The sequence below is a fragment of the Hemitrygon akajei genome, chromosome 30, assembly GCF_048418815.1.
Source record: "Hemitrygon akajei chromosome 30, sHemAka1.3, whole genome shotgun sequence".
Taxonomy (NCBI): domain Eukaryota; kingdom Metazoa; phylum Chordata; class Chondrichthyes; order Myliobatiformes; family Dasyatidae; genus Hemitrygon; species Hemitrygon akajei.
Genome location: NC_133153.1, coordinates 23,114,084 through 23,132,116, shown reverse-complemented (window position 1 = coordinate 23,132,116; position 18,033 = coordinate 23,114,084). Strand labels below are relative to the sequence as shown.

Sequence of the window (18,033 nt, the reverse complement as noted above, 5' to 3'; positions counted from 1 at the left end):
TTAAACTGCAGAAGAGATTTACTAGGTTATTGACGGGACTCAAGGGACTGAGTCATATGGAAATGTTAAACAGACTATGACTATTTTCCCTCAGAGTGCAGGAGTCTAAGAGGGGATCTTACAGACGTGTATTAAATCATGAGGGTCAATAGGAAGGGTGAATGAACTCAGTGTTTTTACCAGTGTAGGGTAGAAAAGGACTAGAGGGCATAGCTTAAGATGGAAGGGGAAAGATTTAATAGTAAATTAAAAGGAAACTTCTTTTACACAGAATGCGTGCATATATGAAATGAGCTGCAAGAGTAAGACAGGTAGAATTGCAACTTTTAAAAGACAGTCAGACAGGTAGATGGTTAGGAAAAGTTTAGAATGATATGGGCCAAATACTGGCAAATGGAACTAGCTTGGACAGGAATTTTGGTCAGCATGGGCCTGCTTCTGTGCTATATGACTCTGAATGCTTCTGCGAGCCATGCTTTAAAATCTCAAACGAGCCCTGCATTCTCCCCCACCAAATCCATGGATAGCTATCACTAATGTCATTGATAACACTACCTTGAAATTTTCCCGCAATATAACTTTGGAGGTCCCTTTCGGAAGTTTGCATATCAGATATGCTCATTGAATCATCAGGGATGCTCATTATTTTTAATACATTGAAACGCTGGCAGTTTTGCCCATGTGTTTGCATTTCTACCATTGGTTTGGGAAATAAAGTCACACAACAACTCACAGAATAACAAATGAACAATGCTGCACAGGGCTTAATTAGGAAATTTTGGATGGTCTTCCATCAATGCAGGAATGGGTATTGCTACACAAGAGGTACCAGCTCTATCCCAGAGAAAGATTTATGCATAAATTTAAAATATTTTACCGCACATTCTAAATTCCTGAAAAGAATTTTCTTCTCCTGCGTCAGAATGCAACTTTAAAAAAAGTAATTTTGGCCCAAAGAAATAAACTTACGGTCCTTTTGGCACTGGGGCTGACAGCAAGCAACATGCCCGGTAAGAGCCGGCAGCGGGAGTGCACAACTGTGTCTTTAAAAACTCTCCAGGGTGCACTGAAACCAAAGGCGGAACAGGAGTCGCACATCCAAACACCAGACAGTGAGCAGAAGCCGCCCCAAGCTGGTTCAGCTATACTGAGCCTGTTCTGTTGAAGGTAAATTTCTTCTTTAATCACAGTGTGCACTTCTCACTTTACTAGAACAGGATAATGCACAAGAACAGAACTGCATAACTCCTTAGTTCGGTGTAGTTTAAACATTTGACTCACTTTCTATGGGGGGGGGTCACATGGAATTGATGGTGTTAAACAAATTACTTGAAAGCCTTTGGCCACGTTACAGGTTTCTTATTCTTCCTCCTCGCTCACTTATAATGTTGTCAGACTAGAGGCTGACTGTATCATTGAAAGTCCAGAAATTTACTCTAAAGAACTGAAGCAAGAAGTCATTACATTTACCCAAGCTGAACATTGCCTGAATATAGATATTTTAGACAAATATTGACAGTAGTTGAAGCATATGGTGGTAAACTATTGATGCAAGAGCTTTACAAGTAGCCAAGAATGTGTTGGTATGTTTGAATGCAATTATTATTGCACAGTTGACTTCACATCTGTGCCACCAGGGGCAATGTTTTACTTCGCCGTCTCATAACTTCACTTTCTGCAAAACCTTGCGTTAATGTCTGAAAAAGAGACTACTGAATACAAAGCAGAAAATTGTGAAGGGTATAGATAGGGTAAATGCAAACAGGCTTTTTCCACTGAGGTTGGGTGAGACTACAACCAGAGGGCTTGGGTTAAGGGTGAAAGGTGAACATGAGGGGAAACTTCTTTACTCAGAGTATGAAACGAGCTGCCAGCGCAAGTAGCGGATAGGGATTTGACTTTAACATTTAAGTTTGGATAAGTACATCAATGGGAGGTACAGGTCAATGGGACTAGACAGAATAATAGCTCAGCATGGACTAGATGGGCTCAAGGGACTGTTTCTGTGCTGTCGTCATAATCTATGCAGACATCCCACCTCTCCGGAGTCTCCCACATATTGATAGTGGCTCCCTGACGCCCGCGAATTATATACAATATCCCGGAAATCGATTTTTTTGGAGAGCAAGTGAGAAACAAAGAGAGAGAGAGAGAGAGAAAGAGAGCGAGAGAGAGAGGGCAAGAGAGAGTGAGAGAAAGAGAGCAAGAGAGAGCGCACCTTGGCAGAGTGTTCCAAAAAAAAAAGAAAATATAAAACGTGCTTCACCCCAAACTACACTAAAGTGTACCCCTGCCTAATAGGGGTCAAAATAATGACAGTGTTGCTCGCTGCACTGCTTGCAACAGTGACTTTTCTATTGCCCATGGTGGGTTAAAATGTAAAAGACATGTTGAGGTGAGTTTAACAGGTGTTCATCAGCATAGCTAACGTTATTTAAACTAGCTGGCTCGCTGCTGAGGAGCTACTCTATTGCAGATATCCCACCTTTCCCGGGAGTCTCCTGCAAATTGATGGTGCTACCTCCCTGAAATGAGTTTTTGCAGGGTGGGATGTCTATGGTTCTATGACAATCAGAAGTCTTGCATTAAAGAAGCACAGCCAGAAATTCAACTGTGTTTTATTTATTTATTGAGATACAGCACAGCCATCCGGCCCCCCAAGCTCTGCTACCCAGCAACCCCTGATTTAACCCTGGCCTTATCACAGGACGATTTACAATGATCAGCTAACCTGCCAACCGGTACATCTTTGGAATGTAGGAGGAAACCGGAACACGGGGCCATGGGGAGAATGTACAAACTCCTTACAGTTAGCGGTGGGAGTTGAACCCGGGTTGCTGGTACTGCAAAGAGTTGTGCTTACCACTACACCACCGTGCTTTTGCATGCTGCTTAGAAAAATTTAACCTTGAACCCTATCACTATATGTAATTAAATCCCTTCTGCCCAGCCATACTGTTGCTACATTTTTTCCACTTTCTCCAAACATATGTGCCGACACTCACACAGGATTCTGGGCATGTACAGTGATATGAAATGCATGCTTTTACATTATTCGTACTGCAGTCCATTGTGTGTTCATAGCTCTTGAGTGGCATTTGCACCCTACACTGCGAAAGTCATAACAATACTGTCAAGATCCATTACTGTGTTACTTAAATGAGACAAGCACTGTTAGTCATCACTGTTGAGTCTGTCACATCAGTCTTAGCTCCCATCTCACATAATGCACCACAATTACTGTCAAAATTACTTGCATCACTTCTCCTACCACCTCCAACAGGCAAACATCAATTCACTCTCAGACTGTTACCCCATCCAAATGCATTCATGATAACCACCCTCCACCACTCAATCATATTCACAACCCTCAAGATCCCATTTCTCCTACTGCCCATGGCTCCAAATCTAACCCACATCCCCCCCACCCCACCACCGGCACAGGCCACCATTAACCATGCCGCTCCCACTGGTATCCCCAACCTATGGATAGGAGAGACAATGCAAAAAATGATTTAGTGTTTCTATTTGCAAGACCTGATTATTATACGCAATGTCTAGGGCTAATTGTGTGACAGACAATAATGAACAGGAACCTTACTCAATATTGGTCTATTTTCTGGTTAACTGTCCACTTGAGAATTTTTATGCCTATAACTAAGCACATCCTGAGTTAGTAACTCTTGGACCCATACCTCAGACAAACCTTCAGCCTAAGAATGTCATTAATCAAATAATGATCATTATGAAACTAGCTTTAAACATAATGAATGATACATCTTGAGATAGATGCGAATTCTATATGAAAGTTTGACAACAGCAAACATATTTATCCTTAATCTCCAATAACAGAAAGAAAACAGAAAATAGTGGAGACACTCAGCACATCAGGTAGCATCTGTGAAAGGAGTCTTCCATCCCCTTTTGAGTGGTCTTGAACCTCAAACATTGATTCTGTTTCACTTTCCAAAGATGCCACCTGACCTGCCGAATAACATCAGCGATTTTGATTTTTATCATCTGAAACCACCTATAATATTTCAAAAGAGTGTTATTAAACTCAATTGGAGACCAAGCTGCAGGAAGAGATAAGAGTTCAAAGTTCAAAGCACATTTATTATCAAAGTAGGCACACCATACATAACCTTTAGATTCATCTCCTTACAGGCAGGCACAAACAAAGAAACCCAATAGAACCCATTTTTAAAAAAAGACCACCAAACATCCAATGTGCAGAGGGGAAAAAAATCATGCATACAATAAAATTGAGCAAATTCCATTCAGAACTGAGGTTCACGAAAATGAGTCCACAGCCACGAAGTCTGCCACAGCCAATTCAGGAGCCCGTTATGTTGTGGTAATGGATGGACGTGGTAGATTTTAAGGGAAATCTAGCAATGGAAAAACAGGCAAAGAGATAGAGAGAGAAAATGTCTGGAGCATGGGGCATAGAAGCAGACAATGCAACTGTTAATAATGGCTAGTAGTGGAGCATTCAAAAATGGATGACGTACAGGATGCCAATATTAAAGAAGTGCATTGGTAGGAGATCACAGAGGTAGAGATAGACAAGGTTCAAAACCAAAAAGATATTTTCATCAAGCAAGTACTAGGGCAGGGGTACCCAACATAGGGTGTACAGACCCTTCAGCTAATGGTAGCAGTCCATGGAATAAAAGAAGTTTGGGAACCCCTTCACTTGGGTACTTTTTTGTTTGTTTCCTCTGCTTACTGAAACGTATTTTTGTTGCATATATTATGTAGAGCTTGAAGATTTATTCTACAGCCACATGACTGGGTTGCAAGTTTGAAAGGTTCAATGATTATTTGACAACCCAGCTGAGGACAAAATATAGTGGATCTTGTTTTTTCCCAAGTTTTAAAATTAACCGCTAATCAAAACAATCTGATGGTCAAAGTCAGTATGGTCTGGAAAGAAGCCATGCAGAAACTCATGGATTTAACTCCCCAGATCAACAATGAACAAACGGATCTCACAAGAATACTGCTGGCCGATCAGGGCAACAAGAGCCATCAAGATGATCAATGTTTTCCCAAGGGAAGATGATTGAACAAAGGAACTGAGCATGAAGCTGCATTTAGAGACTGGGATAGGACTTTGGGCCAACAGGTAGTTTATTCCTAACCATTTCTCCAGGCTTTGAAGTGGACCATTTTACAGTACATAAAATTACTACAGAACTGTGCAAAAGTCTTAGGCACATAGATATAGCGAGGGTGTCTAAAACCTTTTTGCACAGAACTGTGGCAATTTTATATATTGCACTGTACTGCTGCTGCAAAAAACAAACAAATTTCATGACATATGTGAGTGATAATAAACCTTATTCTGACATGGGTCTCTATTGTGGGCTGAAAGTTGGAAGGAAGCAGGGAGAGGGGAATCACGGTAGGAAAATGGGAGGGAAAAGGGGAGGGAGTGGGAATGCCAGAGAGACGTTCTGCAATGAGCAATAAACCAATTGTTTGGAATCAAATGACCTTGCCTGGTGTCTCAGGGCTGGGTGTGTCTGCACCTGTGACACTCCCTGCCCCTTGCACTCCTTCTCCACCACCTGCCCCACACCTTTCCCGTGGCGCTCCACCCTCATCAAGCCCAATAACCTTTTCTCCCACCAGATTTACAAACTTGCTTTCTGCTTCAAGTTGACAAAGACAGTACTATGGAAAATTCTTAGGCACCCTAGCTATATATATATATACCCGAGACTTTTGCACAATGATGTAGGTGAGAACAGGGTCAATAACACTAGGTGCTGGTCTAGGATGCAGCAACGTCTACATTGAATTGGCGATCCAGCAGCCTGGATAAAAAATCCAAGAAAAACATCTCAGACGCCATCGTAGCAGCAGTGAATTTTAAATTCAATTAGTTAAAGTAATCTGGAACCAATAGAAAATACCTGTTAATGCATTCATGAAACATCCAGAGAATTGCTTTTAAAAATAAGCACTGTTTTCTGCTATTATCCATTTGGGAAGAAAATTCTTCTCCATTATCTCATCTACCCCATCTCAGTGTGTTTTATTCTTAGCAGCCCTCTGCAATGGTCTAGAACAGGGGCTCTCAACTGGGGGTCCTTGCTTAATGGAATGTTCCATGGCATCAAAAAAGGTTGGGAACCCCTGATATGGAAAGTTATTCACCTCACAGACAACTGAGGACAGACCAAAAAATGCTGGTCAAACCAGTGACACTTGCTTTATTTAAAAGAATAAAAAAAAGCTCTCTGATATAGCTGAACAATCATTCCTCTTGGGTTGGCATATCTATTTCAGCAAGGTTCATTGAGGAAATACAAAGTGGGGAAAGTGGATGGAAAGAGATGTTTTAGAGAAATAAGCTCCATCAAGAAAAATTGACAGTTAAATTTGAAGTCAAGACATCTGTTGCCAAGTAATCCAGTAAGAATAGTAGCTCATTGTGAGTCTTATCAGTAGCACTCCCATTATCAGGCAGAGGATGAAAAGCCTGATCTAATGTGTGAAGTCAAACGTAAAGAGAAAATGCTGAAAGTGCTCAGCATTTGCAGCAAGAGAGAGAGAAAAAAATGTCCCATGTCATTACTTTTCTTCAGAACTGTGAAAAGTTAGAAATCAAACGTGCTTTAAGGTGAGGAGGAGTGAAGAGAAAAAAAAGGGGATGTCTGTGATAGGATGGAGATGAAAGACACGAGTGGTAGTAGCAGCTGAGAAAGGCTTATTGGATGCAGCAGATCTGATAGAAGGGAGTGAATGAGAACAGAGGAGAAAGAAAAACAATATTGGAAATGTTCAGCGTTATTTATGGATAGAGAAAGATGGGCAACATTGCAGTTTGATGTCGAACTGGTCAGTCCAGGTGAAAAGTAGAAAAACTGATTTCCACAATTTCAGATAACCAGTGTTGAGTCCTGAGCAATGCAATGTGACTCAGTGAAACTTGTTTCTTGATTTTATGCTTATTGGAATTCAGGAAAAGACCATGAAAACAGAGTGTTAGAACCAGAGAGAGATTACTTAAGTCGAACGTAAGTTCAGAGTCATGTATCTGGGGTGTCCTGCAAAATGATCATCCAATGTGTACTTGCTTTTCTCCCCAAAGTAGCGGCAACGTCATTGAAGAAGTGTTAGACACACTGCAAAATGGCATAAGAAGGAGAGTGGTTGGTAGAGATGAAAGAGTAAACGTGGGAGTTACAGAAGATTATAGATCCTTCAGACTGTTGGACAAGTTTATGATCATGGTAAGGGAGTGGAAGGCGTGTCCAGTGGTGGTATCATATTGAATGTATCAGAAACAATAGGGATTGATCTGTTGCATGTAAAGGTTAGTAGGATGCAAGGTAAGGATATAGGGAATGAGGTAGGGAGGGGGGATGGAATCAGAGCAGAAATACCATAAGTGAAACAGAGACAGATGAAAGCTCTGTCAACCATGGCTGCTAGCAGGAAACTCGGGAAGACATTCTGGAGGCATTCGTGTGGAAAGTGCCATCACCAAAACAAATGCAATGGAGTTGAAATAAATAGGGAAATGCAATGGAGTTCTTGTGATAAGTGGTTCTGAAATACAAACAAGTCAATGGTTTTGTCATGCACACTGGTCACTAGCCTACTTCCTGAGATAGAGATAGAGAATTCTTAAAAGGCAAAAAAGAGAGAATTGGATCATGTGAGATTGCAAGCAGGGTGAAAACTGGCAGCAAAAATTTAAAAAGAAACTTTTGAAGGTGAGTGTTTCAGAATTCTAGGGCAGTGTTTAGGCAGTGTTACATTGTCAGACTCTAAAGCCTCAACTTATCATGCAGGGTATTCAGTCAAAATCACAGATCCTTCAACTATACTTGAAAGGAAAAAAAGATTGTTTATTCAGTTTAATTTTGTTTACCAAACATGCAATAGTTGCTACCACTACCACCAGTGTACTGAAGAAGCAAATCATACCAAGTTGCTTAAGATACTTTTCATGGTGATAAGCATTATGATATATTTTCTTCATTCTCTCTGTTTATTTGAGCTACATATTTCCCTGAAAAAGCACAAAAACAAACATGCTTACATCTAAAACAAATAAGGTGCCAAAAGCAACAACAGATAAAAAAGTGAGGTAAACTAACAACACAAGTAGCTGGCCAAAGCTGAACTAGACAGTGTTCAGCTCCAGCTGGCCCCTGCCTCACACCTTCTGAGAAACGAGAAAGGATTTAAACCACATGGAGAAAGAAGGAAAGAGCAGAAGCAGTTAATCCACATTCTAGGACTAGTTGTGTTGCTTTTTGATCAATATTTCAGGTTTTTCTTTTATTTACAGTCTTCCATCTATAGAATCAGAAATTTCTCCATATGGCTCTCTGAACAACGGTATTCCTGATAATAATTCTGAATCAATAAAGTACTAGAGGGAAGAATAAAGGATAAAACCACTAATAAGGTGAGGATTAATTTTTAATGAGGCAGATTTTAGTCTCAAAGGTTTCCTCCTTGCATCTCTTACTGTTTTCAGTTTTTAAACCTGATGTACTTTCAGGTTAACTGCTATCCTGTTTACATCCAGCAAGTGAACCTCCCAGCCCTCTGATCTAGAAGACATCTTTTATCTTCCGATATCTAGATTACTAATAGCGAGACCCACAGAACAGAGTATCATCCAGTCACTAAAAAAAAATTGCTTTCCTAAGACAAGATTTCTCCTTTCTTTTTGCTAAACATCATACCATTAAGATGAAATATGGTTTCAAAACAACAGGATGTGAGCAAGTGCAATATAGTTAACAGTGAAGTATTCTTCTTACTTTTTTCATTTTATAAATATATCTAAGTGAAATGTGCAGTTAGTCCAGGTACTCTTTCAAGCAGACACTGTTGAATTGATTTAGAGTGAGAGGCTGTTCAGATTCACTGGTCCATTCCAACATTCTGATCGGGAAGAGGTAACAACCACAGGAGATTCTGCAGATGCTGGAAATGTTGAGCAACACACACAAAATGCTGCAGGAGTTCAGCAGGTCAGGCAGCACCAACGGAGCTCAGTGAACAGTCGATGGTTAGATTAAATGTGGCGGCATGGTAGCACAATGGTTAGAAAAACTATTTACCAGACAGATGACCGGGGGTTCAATTCCCGCCGTGACTGCGTGGGTTTCCTCTGAGTGCTCCGGTTTCCTCCCACAGTCTGGAGAAGTACCAGTTAGTAGGTTAATTGGGCATTGTGAATTGTCCCATGAGTAGGAAAGGATTTAATCGGGGGATTGCAGGGCTGCGTGGCCGAAGGGCCAGAAGGGCCTATTCTGCACTGTATCTCAATAAACAATAAATAAAATATTGAAATGACTAGGCTTTGGCAATCAATGAGCATCTATTTCATTGCTGCCTTGAGAGTGTTCAGGCTTAATTAAGCCCAGCTGTTTAAGGATTAGTCCAGTATAACTCCATCAGTTACTGCCATCTCTTGGGGCCAAACACCAGCACCTGAAACAATTTCAAGGGTAAAGGAATTCCTGTTCTTCTTCCCTATCAGCAGGTCAGTCAGCATCTACGGAGGGGAATAAGCAGTTGCTGTTTCGGTCTAAGATCCTTCACCAGGACTAGAAGGGAAGGGATCTGAGAGGATAACCGGAATGGGGGATGGACAAAGAGAGGAGGAGGGAGGAGGGAATAATCAGTAGAATTAAAGAAGTTGATGTTTCAATTTCAAATTGGAGGCTACTCGGACGGAGCTCACCCCCTTTCCTTCTCACCTGCCCACCACCACCCTCACGGAAACAAACACCATCCAATAAGTCAAAACCAACCATCAAGCATCCATTTGTCCAATAATTCTACCTTAACCCATTTTATTTCCCCGACATTCCCATCAGCTCTCCAAGATTCTACCAATTATCCAGACTCTACAGGCAATTTACAGTGGTCAATTAACAAACCAATCTGCAAATTTTGGATGTAGGTCACCTGGAGAAAACTCATGCAGACTTCTCTCTTCTACAAATGTTGCATTATTTAACGTTTATCTTTTGAATTCTGTGTATCTGATGCTACGTTCCTGTAATGTTGCTACGGGTAAGTTTCCCTTTAAACCTGCACATGCACTTGTGTACATAACAAAAAGTAGACTTTTGACTCATCAAACTGAATATTTCAGCTCCAGCGCAGCACTCATTTTCCACTTCTGCACTTGCTAGTTCCACCTTTCTAGGACGTTGTGCTTATTTTTACTGCTGTCTGCATTCGATCAATTTATTCTGAACAATCTGTATTTGTTCTGCAGTTGACATCTGTTCCGTTTTAGCTGCTCCTAGTTGTTTTAAGTCAAGCTTGTTCCCAGCGCTCCAAAATGTTCCCAGGCAAGACTGAATCAGTAATATCTGAGGGCTGGCTTAATGTATGCAGTAAATGTGATGTTATGTGCCTTAGGCTAACAATCTGTGCTTTTGTTTCTGGGTCACACCTGATACAGTGAGGATTGCCCACTGTATATTTCTGTTCCCTCCAATACCATACTGATAGCTTACATCTTTCAGGCGACGGTGAGAAATGCTTATTACAGGAAAGAAATATGAGTAGCAATTATCCCATCAGATGGTACTAAGTGAGAAATAGTGCACAGTTGGGAAATTATAGCCCTTGGTAAATAAATCCAGAATAAAGAGCAAGTATCAGTAAACATGACCTTGAAGTGGTCATATTGCGGGAAACACTTAAAATTTAGTTCTGCCGCGTGCTAGAAAAGTAAATTTGTCATCCTTACCCACTTGGTCAATGCTTGACTCCAGTCCTACCTCAGTGCAGTCGACCTGCTGAAGCAAGGCGTTCAGCTGCACCAAATTATTAAGAGAAAGAAACATTAATGCCTGTGGGCACCTAATTAGCCAGCCAGCACTCCTTACAAGCAGTCAGTCAGGGAATCAGTATCAAGCATAAGGTGCAATTTAAGGAAGGTCATAAAAATGTCAACAAGCTATTTAATTTGCCCCTGGTCTATTTAACAGTTTTCTGGGGGAGAAAACAAATGTTTTAGAATACTAGAGGTATTTGTCTCCAGAACTTCAGATGAAGTGTCACTGAGTCACTACTTCACAAAATTATTAGCAGTTGATTGACTTGGATAAAGAAATTTCAACTCAGCGCTGGAAAACATCTGGACTACGGCCCGTGTGCAAATTTTGATGCAATTCAGGATTCTCCACATAATTTAGCCTCACGGTAGCATAGCGGTTAACACAATGCTATTTCAGCTCGGGGTGTTCCGGAGTTTGGCGTTCGATTCCGGCTCCATTCTGTAATGATTGTCTCTGTGTGTCCTCCCTGTGGAACATGGGGGTTTTCCCCAGGTGCTCTAGTTTCCTCCCACAGTCCAAAAGACGTCCCAGGGGGGGTTAATTGGTCTGTAAATTGTCCTGTGATTAGGTTAGGGTAAATCGGGGTTGTGAGGTTACTGAGGCAGCGTAGCTAAAAGAGCGGGAAGGGCCTACTGCATGCTGTATCACTAAATAAAGAGATAGATAGAGAGATAGTTAGATAGATATATAGATAGGTAGATAGATAGATAGACAGATAGACAGACAGAGAGATAGACAGGTAGATAGATAAAGAGTTAGATACAAAAATAAATAGTGCAAAAAGTAAAGAAACTAGGCAGTGTTCATGGACCATTCAAAGTTCAGATGGTAGAGGGGAAGAAGCAGTTTCTAAATTATTCAAAATTGAACCAGTTTTGTCTTGTTTAGAATCTTCTTTTTTTCAAAGTTGTTTCTCACTAGACTGGTGCCTGCACATTAGCAACATCCTCAGGTGTGCTGGTAAATTCTGGAGGCTGACAGAGCTGCAGATAACATTGAGTAGAGAGCTCCACAGCCTGGTGATAAGATCTGACAGCTGGCAAACCTCAGGCAAAGCTGGATTCTTCTCAGATCAAATTCAGGTTTAATATCATTGGCATAGGTTGTGAAATTTGTTGTCTTTGCAGCAGTCAATGAATACAATAGCATTTAAATATTTCTGACATTAAACGACTTCAACGAAGCAATAAAAATCAAAGTATTTAGAACTGAACTTACTTGCAAAATGAAAAAGTTCATTTAGTTGAAAACATAAAAACAGAGGAATAGTTAAACACATTAAATTAAAGCAGAGCAACTATGGAAATAATTTAACTTCCCTTTGGCCTCTAAATCCGCAGGATCAGAAATCCAATGAAACTACTGGGAGTGTGGATCCCGTTCCAGGTCTGACTTTGAACAAGATTTGAATGTCGACTCTGCATTAAGACAGGGCCCGCCCCACATTCCTCAATAAATCCCACTTCGGAGCAATGCCTGCAACTTCCTTGAGCTTGAGCTGTTGAATGACGGCAGTTCCATTTGAAAAAGCTGTTTCCCTAGCTTGCTTAATGTAGCCCGCACTTAAACTGCACACATTACATCTCCATATGACCAGGAAGACCATTCTGACCATTGTATCCGTCCCCACCAGTCCCATTTCCCACTTATTTTCCAGTAACCTATTCCCTCTCACACAGCTTTCCACATCCTCATTCTCCTAGAAATTGGATAATCTACAGAAACCAAGTAATCTATCAACCTGATATGTTTGGGGTATACAGTACCAGGGGAAACACATACACTCACAGCGAAAATGCGTAAACTCCACAAAGACATCACCAGAGGTTCAGGTTGCTGGAACGGTGAAGTATCAGGACCATCTTCTATTTTTATTCACTCAAGGTAAATACTTTCTTCCAGCAAATAGCTAAAAATAATCAATTTACTATCAGAACACAACAGAACCTGCTTTAAATATGACATTGGAAAATGTAAACAAAGTTGCATTACATAGCAATGTTATAAACTGAAGCACACTGCTCGACAATGCATCGCAATGTGGATATATTTTCTCAAATGTCCACAGATTCCCAAATCTCTCATGGTAAATACTGCAGAATGTTTGGAATAAAAATAATTTTATTATAAAGCACAAATCAAGGACTCGAACATTCAAACCAACACAGAACAAAATATTCACAGTAACAGCAAGAGGACGAAGTACAAGCGCTCAGCTGGTCAGGCAGCATCAGTGAAATGAGAAGCACCTCACACTTCAGGTCAGGATCCTTCGTCAGAACTCACTTGAGAATAAGGTGTGTGAGAGAGAGAGATAGAGGGAACAAGAGAAGGAGTGGAGAGGGAGTAAGAGAGGGAAAGTGAGAGGGAGTATAAGGGATTGTGAGATGGTGTAAGAGTGAAGTGTGTGCGAGTGTGAAACGGAGTGAGAGAGAAACAGAGTGACAGAGTGTGTGAGTGAGAGATATACAGAGTGAGGGAGAAATATTGTGAGAGAGACAGTGTCAGAGAGTGAGTGAGAGAGAGGGCTTACAGAATGAAAGACAGTTACAGAGTGAGAAAGAAAGAAAGCGAGAGGGAGAGAGAGTGACAGAGTCGAAGTATAATAGACAGAAACAGAGTGTGAGAGACAGAGTGAGTGAGAGAGAAAAGGGCAGACAGAATAAGAAAAGCAGAGTTTGAAAAGGTGCAAGAGAGATAGACAGAGTGAGAGAGTCAGTGTGAGAGAGAGACAAAGAGAGTGAGAGAAAGGGAGGGAGAGAGAGAGTGAGAGAGAGACATAGTTTGAGGGGGAGTAGTGAGAGGGGAGAGAGTGTGAGGAAAGAGAGAGAGACATAGTGAGAGGGAGACTGAGAGTGAGTGAGAGTGAGAGGGAGACTGAGAGTGAGTGAGAGAGACAGTGCAAAAGAGAGGGAATGCGTGAGGGTGTGTGAGAGTATGAGAGAATGAGAGAGGGTGAAAGAGAGTGGGAGAACGAGAGACAGATTAAGAGAAAGAGGAACAGAGTGATTGAGAGTCAGACTGTTAGAGACAGAGCATGAGAGAGAGTGAGAGAGAGACAGAGAGAATGCAATTGAGTGAGAGAGTTTGAGAGAGAGTGAGAGAGAGAAAGACACAGAGAATGTGAGAGAAAGAGAAAAAGGGGAGAGAGACAGGAACAGAGTGAGTAGAGTGAGAGAGAGAGTGCAAGAGAGAAAGAGAGCGAGTGTGTGAGAGTGAGAGAGAGGCAGACAGAGAGAGAGAGAATGCAAGAGAGAGATAAAATGTGAGAGATTGATTCAGAGAATGAGTGTGAGAGAGGGAGAGAGAGTAACAGAGTGAGACAGAGAGACAGATACAGAGTGAGAGAGAGAGGCAGACAGAATGAGAGAGACAGTGAGAGAGTGCGCAAGATAGAGAGAGACAGAGTGAGAGGGAGAATGAATGAGAAATGGAAAGAGAAAGACAGAGTGAGAGAGAGAGACGGTGAGAGGGAGACAAAGAGTTTGAGTGAGAAAGAGAGTGAGTACGAGAGAGACAGAGCGTTAGAGGGAGACAGAGTGTCACAGAGACAAAGTTTGAGGGGAGAGTTATCAGAGGGGGGAGAGTGGAGGAGAAAGGGAGTGATTGTGGGAGAGAGATGGGGAGAAGTTCAAGTGTGTTATCAGATCAGATGTATTTAGTTATCACATGTGCATCGAAACACGGTGAAATGTGTCATTTTTGTTAACAAAACAATCTGCCAATGTTATAACACCTTTCAGCACCAAAATAGAATGACTAAACTGTTCAATCAGCAGCAACAACATCAAAACCAAAGCCAACATTAACACTAACAACATAAAACAAGCCCCTTTCCCACCCAGTCACTCACAGACACAAACAGGCCTCCAGGACAGGCTGCCTCCCGTCCTCCGTGCTCCCATTCTTGACTGTCATACATCAGGTCTCCACCCTCCAGACGCACTGAACCAGGAGCTTTGTCCTTCAGACCTCAATCACTAATCTTTGACCTCGGGCCTCACTCACTGATCTTTGACCTTGGGCCTCACTCATTATAGGCCTCTAATCTCAGGATGTGCCAATGAACCTCCTTGGGCCTCAAATCCCGGGACTCATTGACTGTGGACCTCTGACCCCAGGGCTGGCCACCCTCGGGGATTACTGGCAATCATACTTGGAGTCCAGAGAACTCAGCCCTCCATCCTCGGTGATTGTTGGTCTCTGAACATGGAGCACTCTGCCTGTCCTTAAACCTTAATCTGACCCCCAACCATGCACGCTTTTCCCAAAACCATCCCTATTAGCTTAAAAAATGCTACTCTGAGCCACAAACCCAATGGACATTGCTGTTAGACACCATCTTGTCGTAATGTCTTTGTATGTGTTATGTGCGTACGTTTGTGTTTTATGAGTATGTCTTGTGTGTTTGCATGACTTCAGTATTGGTTTCAAGATTCAGATTTATTTATTACATGTACGTCAAAACACACAGTCAAATACATCATTTGCGTTAACAACCAACGCACACGACGGTGTGCTAAGGCCACACATTCCAGCACCAACATGGCATGCCCACAATGCTCAGCAGAACAATGCAGAGCACAGGAAGCAACGAAACAAGCCCCGTTCTTCCCTCCCATCCTGGTATATATACAGTCCTCTAACCTCAAGATAGGATGCCTTTTTCCGCCTCTGGCCTCAGCAGACTCGGTACGCCAAAATTGGACTGTTGACTACTCCAACAGGCTCACAGAGGTTCTGCAGCCTGGGACACCGGCCACTGGGCCTCAACTTCCAACTCGACCCTCAGCATCAAGCCCAGGTCTGCTGATCACCAAACACCAGGCCCCAAACTCCAGACTTGCTGATGACAGGACACCAAACGCTAGGCTTCAAACTCTGCTCTCACCGATTCTCAAACCAAACACCAAGTCCCAAACTCCAGACTTGCTGATGACAGGACCCTGAACAGTAGGCCTCAAACTCTGGATTCGCAAACCCAGGGGGTTATTAGATCTCATTCCTCCTGCCTGCACAGAGCTAACTCCAGAACTTACTGACAACTCGCTAACCCAGGTGGGGGCAGGCCCACCAGCCCTCATCTGTGCTGGTCTGCTGGTCCGACATCCAGCTGCAATAAATAATTTTGTACAGCAGAAAACCTTCAGTTCCTTATGTCTGCCCTGCTCTATGTTATCTATCTATCCCAGGTAGGGAGCATTTACAATATTCCCTTTGGCTGGGGTAACCTTGCCTGCCTTCATAGAGGAAGAGTAACACAAGCCAGAAATTTAGCTGCAGTTGAAGGGGGTGAAGATATACCCTTCTCTGACTTTACAGCGCATCTTACAGCGCATCTGTAATGCTTAGAACTTACCACTTCCATTATTAGGCTTATGACTTGCACAGGCTTAAATGCACGCGTGTACACACACACACACACACACACACACACACACACACACACACACACACACACACACACACACACACACACACACACACACACACACACACACACACACACACACACACACACACACACACACACACACACACACACACACACACGTTCCAAGCCACAGATATCATTAAAATGCAGAGAACTTTGTCCATGTCGATAACAAGTAGGCTTCATTCACCAAGTATTATGAAATCCTCTGGCCTTCTACCCCTTCAGGGGAGAAATTTACGTCAATCATATTAGTGGAGCAAATTCCACCCGTGGAAAATATCACTAGCGATTGGCCAGACTGCAGTAGGTAAACACTTTAATTTGGCAAACACCTGTACCAAGATGAGAGTAAGAGGACCAGGAGGCTCCTGGAAGTGGCTTCTTGATCCCTTGATAGATTGGGGATGGGAGGGGCACTAAGGTACGACAGTACTCCGACACGGTACCTGTCAGAAATAGTTCAAGCTTGTGCTCCCCCTCACCCAGACCAGTCACATCATCTAGGACATATCACTACCGGTGAGGATATTCCTTCCAAGTCACCAAGAACAATTTGTGGTCAGGTAGGGACTTACTTCCTTCTAGGAATTTGGGAAGCAGATTTTACTCCCCTAAGGGGAAAGGAGGGGAAAACTGAAAAGTTTGATTATCAAGTCTGCAGCTGCCATCTGATTTGCTCTACAGGGAACAGCTCAGAGCTGATGGAACACAGAAACACTCACGGGGACTCACCTGAGAAGGTCGTTCAAGAAACTGGAGGGGAAAACCACAGAGTCGATGTACCCAGCAACAGTCGATGTACTCAGCAACTCAAGCTCCCAGCCCTGTAGCTTGCAACTGCTCTTCCAGGCAGAGTCACTTCTGCTTAAATCCTGTGGATTTCCAAACACCTCACACCTTGTCTAATCATCTACTATCTGTTCAGCGATTTAATTTCGCGCAAGGGCTGTTAAGTGCTTAGTGCAGACCTGAAGATGTAGTGTGGGCATTTCTGTCAAATATTTGTTGCAAACAACACAGGCAAAAGCAGAACTGTGAAAACAGTGAGTAAGTTTTAACCAGATTAACAGCAGCACCTTGTAAACACCAGGGCAGTGAAGAGATTCTGGCTGTGAATCTGTAGATTATGAGATATTTGGACTATATTGTGCACGTTGGTCTGGAGGAATGTTGTTTCATTTAGCAATATACATGTGTGTGGTTGAATGGCAATGAACTGAACTTGAACTTGATGTTTGTGTTTTAGTGATGGGCAAAGGTGACATATGGCAGCCCCTGGTTTTGTCATTGAATATGCAACAATCACATGAGTGATTCACCAACAAGACAAAATCTGCAGATGCTGGAAATCCAAGCAACACACACAAAATGCTGGAGGAATTCAGCAGGCCAGGCAGCGTCTATGGAAAAGAGTAAACAGTCGACGTTTCAGGCCAAGACCTTTCATCAGGAATGGTCCTGACAAAGGGTCTCGGCCCGAAAAGTCAAGCGTTTACTCTTTTCTGTAGATGCTGCCTAGCCTGCTGAGTCCCTTCAGCATTTTGTGTGTGTTGCACAAGAGCGATAGTTGGCTTCAGTTGTTCTCTGATCTCGGGAATCCATTTGTAAATGTTTCATTCCCGTACAAGGAGACATCATCAGTGCGTTGTTCACTTCTCATGTGTTCTCTGAATGCTTGGCCCTGATATACTTACATTCAGTTAACTGGCCGTCATTACAGAAACCCAGTTGTGACCTGGGGTGGGGGTCTCATCACTG

At 42.4% G+C, this 18,033-nt stretch overlaps 1 protein-coding gene across 14 annotated transcripts in view; it reads right to left on the bottom strand.

The window, feature by feature from the left end:
- LOC140718865 (WD repeat-containing protein 72-like) overlaps positions 1 to 17,140 on the bottom strand; it is a 339,559-nt gene extending 322,419 nt beyond the window's left edge. For 9 of the 14 annotated variants that reach the window (XR_012096820.1, XM_073033117.1, XM_073033123.1 and 6 more), the window contains exon 1: positions 17,008 to 17,140. The gene's annotated coding sequence lies outside the window, so the exon portion shown is untranslated. Of the gene's footprint in view, positions 1 to 969; positions 1,161 to 10,747; positions 10,815 to 12,056; positions 12,076 to 12,626; positions 12,748 to 16,997 lie in introns of those variants that run through there. The other 5 variants (XM_073033111.1, XM_073033113.1, XM_073033114.1 and 2 more) reach the window with 5 other exon arrangements.
- Between the last annotated feature and the right edge of the window lie 893 nt (positions 17,141 to 18,033).